Consider the following 6,894-nt stretch of genomic DNA (forward strand, 5'->3'; position numbering starts at 1 on the left):
CCAATGCAACAGTGAAATTTTCTGTTGCAGCAAGTTTCAAATGGTAATTGTGAGCTAGTGCAAAAGGAATCATGTGAAAACAATGAATATTTCTCAAAATGCACTTTTTCCCTCCCTTTTTCAAAATTGGTCCACTTGAAAAATGGACTTTTTATGTGATGATTTTTCATGAAATGTAATGATGGATTATGATAGCTCATGTCAAATGAATTTTGCTCAAAGAAACTTCACTCCATTTGGCCTTGTGAATCAAAAGTTATGCCACTTTGAAATTCAATTTTTTTGGACAATGATCAATCCATAACTTGCCAACCACACATGAGAAATTCGTGTTCTTGGACTTTTTGGAAAGGTGAGAGCAAGATCTACAACTTTCATGTTGAACAAATTTTCATTTGAAGCATTTTTGGACATGTAATTTTGAGGAGAAAACTTTCCATTTTTGGCAATTTTCAATTACAAGTAACTTTCTATTTTTGGAAAGTTTCCATCTGACTTTATTTTCTTCATTCTTGATCTTTGAAATGCCAAATGAAACTTGTTTAGATATGAATGAAGTGTCTCTAACCCTCTCCCACCTCCAAATCCATGAATTCAGGCACAGTTGACCACAGTTGACTTTTCTGACTGATAGATGAATTTCAGCTTGACTGATCAAATTGAGCCTCAAACTCCTGATGCCATGGCTCAATGATGAAACCCTAGCTTCCATAAGCTCAATATAATCATATGATGATCCCCATATCCACTGAAAACCCCATCTCCTTGCCAAGCCCTGATTGGCACCATGCAGATGATTAGGGTTGACCAGAGGTCAAAACCCTAATCTCAAGGTATCTGATCAAGCATAAGGAATCTCTTGGTGATGAAAAGACCATGATGATGATGATGTGCCATTTCAACCAAGATGAAGCTCAACCCCCTTGAGGAACCATGAAACCCTAAATTGAATCACCAACCCTCAGATGATTAATGATCAGTCCAATGAAACCCTAGCTTGCATCTCAACCTCTTATCTTCTGACCAAGAGCTGGAGGATGACTTGTTCCATGTAACCACATGATATGCAAATATGCAATGCCTAATGACCTACAAAATGATATGCAATATGCTAAGCTAGTCCCAAGAGAGGAGGGCAAATTTTGAGGTGTTACACTCTCACCTTAGCCGGGTCAACCTCAATTCCTTTACCACTGACAATAAAGCCCAAGACTTTACCGGATCTTACTCCAAAGGTGCATTTGTTCGGGTTCAATCTCAACTTGTATTTCTTCAACCTCTCAAACAGTTTGTATAAATGATCGAGATGTTCTTCTTCAGTATGAGATCTGGCTATCATGTCATCCACATATACCTCTATTTCATGATGGATCATATCATGGAACAAAACCACCATAGTACGCTGGTATGTTGCCCCTGCATTCTTTAAACCGAATGGCATTACTTTGTAACAGAAAGTGCCCAATTGCGTCACAAACGTAGTTTTCTCCATGTCTTTAGGTGCCATCTTAATCTGGTTATAACCTGAGAATCCATCCATGAATGAGAATACCTTGTGTTGAGCGGTGTTATCTACCAGAACATCAATGTACGGAAGTGGAAAGTCATCTTTGGGACTTGCTTTATTCAAATCTCTATAATCTACACACATTCACACCTTACCATCCTTCTTTGGCACTGGTACCACATTAGCAACCCATTGAGGATAAGAAGTTACAGCTAGAAAACCTGCATTAAATTGTTTCATAACCTCGGCTTTGATTTTCTCAGACATTTTAGGACACATGCGACGAACCTTTTGCTTAACAGGATGACAATCTTCCTTCATCGGCAAACGATGTACTACTATATCAGTATCCAGTCCTGGCATGTCTTCATAAGACCAAGCAAAAATCTCTACATAGTCATGTAACATCTGAATCAATCTTTCTTTGACACTGTTTTCCAAGCCTGCTCCTATTTTGACTTCTTTCTTGTCTACTTCAGTACCCAGATTTACAATTTCAATTGATTCCTCATGCGGCTGTATAGTCTTTTCTTCTTGAAGTAACAGTCTGGCAAGCTCTCCAGGCACTTCACAATCTCCCTCACTTCCATCCTCGGCTTGGTAGATCGTATTTTTAAAGCCATAATTAACAGTAGCAGAATTATTATCAACAGGATCCAGAGTGGATATGGATCTGCAATTTGTTACGTGAGTGTGTGTAAGAAAACATAGCTTATTTGAAAGATGACAGGAAAGATAAAGAGCGCAATATTTGAATGCAAAAAGTCCATTGATTTATTGAATGTGAATATGCTTATGAAAATGAAAAAACCCTTAACAAATTAGCTATTGCGCCCCGGGCATAGACACAATGCTTTAAGAAGTTCAATTGTTCATAATAAAAATTACAAAATTTGAAACACTAAAATAAGCAATACCAATTACTCCTGACTAAAGGAAATCGTGATAGTGTCTTCAGCCTTCCAATTATTGAGTCCGTCACCAATTGTTGGGAAAATCCAGCTATCCAAGTCACAATCGCTATCAGCATCTTCTACAACATTAATCTGATCTTCGACTATCTTTTCAGAGCTAAACCCCAGGCCAAATTTATCAGACTTGTATGGTACATCGATCAGTTGACCCCAGCCAGTACGACCACCATCTTCAACCACGGCTTGAGCATCTTTCAGAGAAATCATAGCAGGAGGAGCACGAATAACCTTGGGCACACGGGAAGTTGGCTTAAGGACAGGACTGGTCGGAGGAACTACTTCAAATGACTGAGAAAGAGTCTCAAAGAATTCACCATCCATCTCGACGTATCTGAAGGTATGCACACTACTGACAATATACTCTTCTTCTCCACACACAGTGACAATCTTGCCCTCTATTGGATACCTCAGCTTTTGATGGAGAGACGAAGCTACAGCACTTGCCCCATGGATCCAAGGGCGTCCCAGCAAGCAGGAATAGGCAGGACGAATGTTCATTATGTAACAGGTAGTGTTGAAGACTTGAGGTCCTATCTTGATAGGGAGAACCACTTCACCATGGACAACACTCTTCGCACCATCGTAAGCACGCACCACAATGTCACTAGGTTTCAGTTCAATGCTTTTACAGTCAAGCTTATCGAGCACAGCTTTCGATAGCACATTCAAAGAAGAGCCATTGTCGATCAACACATGAGACAAGGTGATCTTCTTACACTCAATGGAGATATGTAGAGCTTTATTGTGATTCTTTCCTGCTGGTGTCAGGTCAGCATCAGAAAAGCCTATGCCATTATCAACAGCCAAGTTAGCAACATAATTTTCTAACTGATCGACAGATGTCTCCTGAGGTACATGAGCGGTCTTCAAGAATTTTATCAACGCATTGGCATGAGATTCATAAGATAACAACAAGGATAACATCGAAATTTTAGACGGAGTATGCCCCAGCTGTTCTACCACATCAAAATCACTCTTATGGATGATTTTCAGCATTTCTTCCATTTCCTGCTTGGCAACATCTTCGATAGTAACTTCGACTGGTGTCTTTGACTGAGAAGGATTGATTACTGGTCCCTTTCCTCGAGTTTCAAGGGCGGGAGGTGAGATTTCTGGAGAGAAGATCCTTCCACTTCGAGTAATTTTACTAGTCCCAACAATGTCAACGTCATTAGGATTAGCAGAATCATCATCTTGCTTTATGCCGTGGATCTAAACATCACCTCCATAATTCCACGGAATGGCTTTGCTTGAGGAATACAGATTGATTACTAGTAACGGTAATCTTCATTGGAACTTTGGACCTAGCAATCACAGATATTTCTTCAATAGGGTTTTCCACCTTAGGAATCTTTTCAAAGAGAATTGTACGATCATCCATCAGCCGTTGAATACCATTCCTCAACTTCAAACAATCATTGGGTCGGAGTATACAGAGATCGCAATTTTCAGCACAACCTGGAAATAAACCAGCTTGCAATAAATTCTTCTTGATGATCAGGAGAGGAGATGCTAAGTCAGCTACATTAGTAATGTGAGAATTGTCATCCACAGCATTAACAGTCTTGTCATGATTAGGCATAGGAGCAGTGATGACATTAGGAGTCTCCGGAGGATCAAATTCAATTTCTCCAGCATCGATCATATCCTGAATCTTATTCTTCAACAACCAACAATCGTTTGTATCATGCCCGGGGCTATCGGAGTGATATGCACACCTGGCATTGGGATTATAACGAGGAGAAGTAGTGTTGGGATTTGCAGGAGGATCTCTGAGGGTAATTAAATTTGCTTTTAGCATACCCTGCAGTGCTTGTGCTAAGGTCATATTGATCTTGGTAAACTTCCTTCTTGGCCTGTCTTGTCTGTGTTGGAAGTTTTGAGATGGCGGTGCTGCAATCGTAACTGCTCCAACAGTATGGTCACGATTTTTCTTGTTATGACCCCTTTGACCGTACACAGCATTTGATTCATTCTTCCCCTGCTAGGACGTTTTGGTGTTTGCAGAGGTAGCCACCTGTATCTTTCCACTTCGAATGCCGCTTTCAACACGTTCACCCGTCAATATAAGTTCAGTGAAACCCGATAAGGAACTTCCTAATAGATGGCTGTAGAATGGGCCAGTCAGTGTACCCATGAACATGTCCACTAATTCTCTATCAGTCATAGGGGGTTTGACTCTGCCAACCAAGTCTCTCTATTTTTGAGCATATTCTTTGAAGCTTTCTTTAGAGCCCATAGTCATATTCTGCATCTGTAGCCGAGTAGGCACTAATTCAGAATTATACTGGTAGTGCTTGTAGAAAGTTGTCGCTAAATCAGTCCAGGTGCGGATGTTAGAGCTCTCGAGCTGATAATACCACTCTAACTGTGTGCCAGACAGACTCTCTTGGAAGAAATGGATCCATAGCTTCCTATTAGTGGTATACGGCTGGATCTTTCTCACATAAGCTCTCAGATGCATCTGAGGACAAGACGCACCATCATACTTAGTGAAAGCGGGGACCTTGAATTTGCGAGGAATGACCACATCAGAGACCAGACCTAAGCTTTCGAAATCCAGACCGGGCGCCTTCTGACCCTCCATAGCTAGCATACGTTCTTCCAGCAACTTATACTTATCATCCTTCGGAGAGTACTGTTCATTTTCATAATTTTCATAGTCGTCCTCAGGGTTGAAGGGATCAGCATTCTCATCTTCCGAATCATTTTCTGTCTCATCTTCTTTATCCTTCGGAATTCCAATCTTGACTCCTGGAGCCTGTCCTTTAAGCCTTCTTCCCGGGTTAATGTAACTCACAAATTTCTTGTCTTTCTTCTTCTCGAGCAATAAAGTCTTCAGTTCCTCCTGCCCCTTGGATAAGTTTAAGATCATCTCCTGGAATTGAGCATTCTGAGCCTGGAGATCCTTGACAGTTTGTTCGAGGGCCATTTTTCTATTTGAGAGAAAGACCGTGAGAACATTGATCCTTTAGAGTACCTGTTATGCAATGTTATGTTATGCTATGCAATGTATGAAATGTTTTCAAGGACTTTTGGAATTTAACTTTGTGTAAACCACCAAAAAGGGGAACTTTTATTAATAATTTCTTTAATCAATGTTCATTACAAGAAAAAATGAAAGCTCAAGTCTCCCAGGGACGGCTTCTTTTTGGGCGGAGATATGCATTGAGACTTCGTTCCTCTTTAAGCTGGCTGGTGAGCTCTAATACTTTCTTCCTTTTAGCACAGAACTGAGATTCAAAAGTATCCCTTTCCTCTCTCAACTGGATCCAAGATTTCTTCAATTCTTCAACATTGGTAGGCATATCTGGATAAGGAATGATCTGAGGGGTACCTCCTTCAACTTTTGGTTCAACAATCAGAGGTCCGATTGCAAGATATGGCATGATAAGCTCACGAGCTCTGGCGCGTACCCATCTGAGATAAGGTTCCATAGGAATAGAGTTTTTCTGTCCTAAAGTACTTCTTTTCACCATGCCCCAAGCTCGTACAAACCTTTGACGGAGACCTTGAGAATCGTTGTCATAGTCAAACACAGTGCCTTGGATAATTATTTCATGTGGATCATCTCTTTGAGCATAACCAAACTGACGTAGGGCTAAAGCAGGATTATAAGTAATACCTCCTCTTATCCCCAGGAGTGGTACGTTAGAGAATTCTCCACAACGGTCAATGAGGATAACATTTTCTTTGGGTTGGGGACACCAATGGATGTCTGAATGGGAGAGCGACATTATCCTTTGAGACCATTTCAAATTTTGCTCATTCTTCAAGACTGATTGAGGAAGGTGCGAAATAAACCACCTAGATAATAAAGGTACGCAGCACATGAGAGTCCCTTGCCTTTTCATAGTACGAGTGTGAAGGGAATGTAAAATGTCTCCAAGCAAGGTGGGCACAGGGTTATGAGTGAGAAATATCTTAACAACATTCATGTCTATGAATTGATCCGGATTAGGAAATAGCACCAAACCATAGATTAGTAATGCTAGAACATCTTCGAAAGCGTGGACACTCATAGCTTTTAGGAATTCTCGGGCCTTATTTATCAGAAATTTGGCAAGTAAACCCTTAACTTCACTTCTTGTTACCCAATTTGTTTCAATGTCGGACTTTGTCATGTGTAAAGCCGCGGCAACCTCTTCAGACCTCGAAATCTTTTCTAAACCACTGAAAGGTGTTTGATCAAGGATAGGTATCCCAAGCAACCTGGAAAATTCTTCTAATGTGGGTACCAACTGATAATCTGGGAAGGTGAAGCAATGATGTTTAGGATCGAAGAACTAGAATAGAACTCTCATCATATCTTCCTTGAAACCGGTGGTAACTAAATTGAGGAGATAACCATGTTTCTTGATGAACTGAGCATGATCGGGAAGTTCTGACACTAAATCCTTGAGTTAAGGAGAG

The sequence above is a fragment of the Lathyrus oleraceus genome, chromosome 1, assembly GCF_024323335.1.
Source record: "Lathyrus oleraceus cultivar Zhongwan6 chromosome 1, CAAS_Psat_ZW6_1.0, whole genome shotgun sequence".
NCBI lineage: Eukaryota > Viridiplantae > Streptophyta > Magnoliopsida > Fabales > Fabaceae > Lathyrus > Lathyrus oleraceus.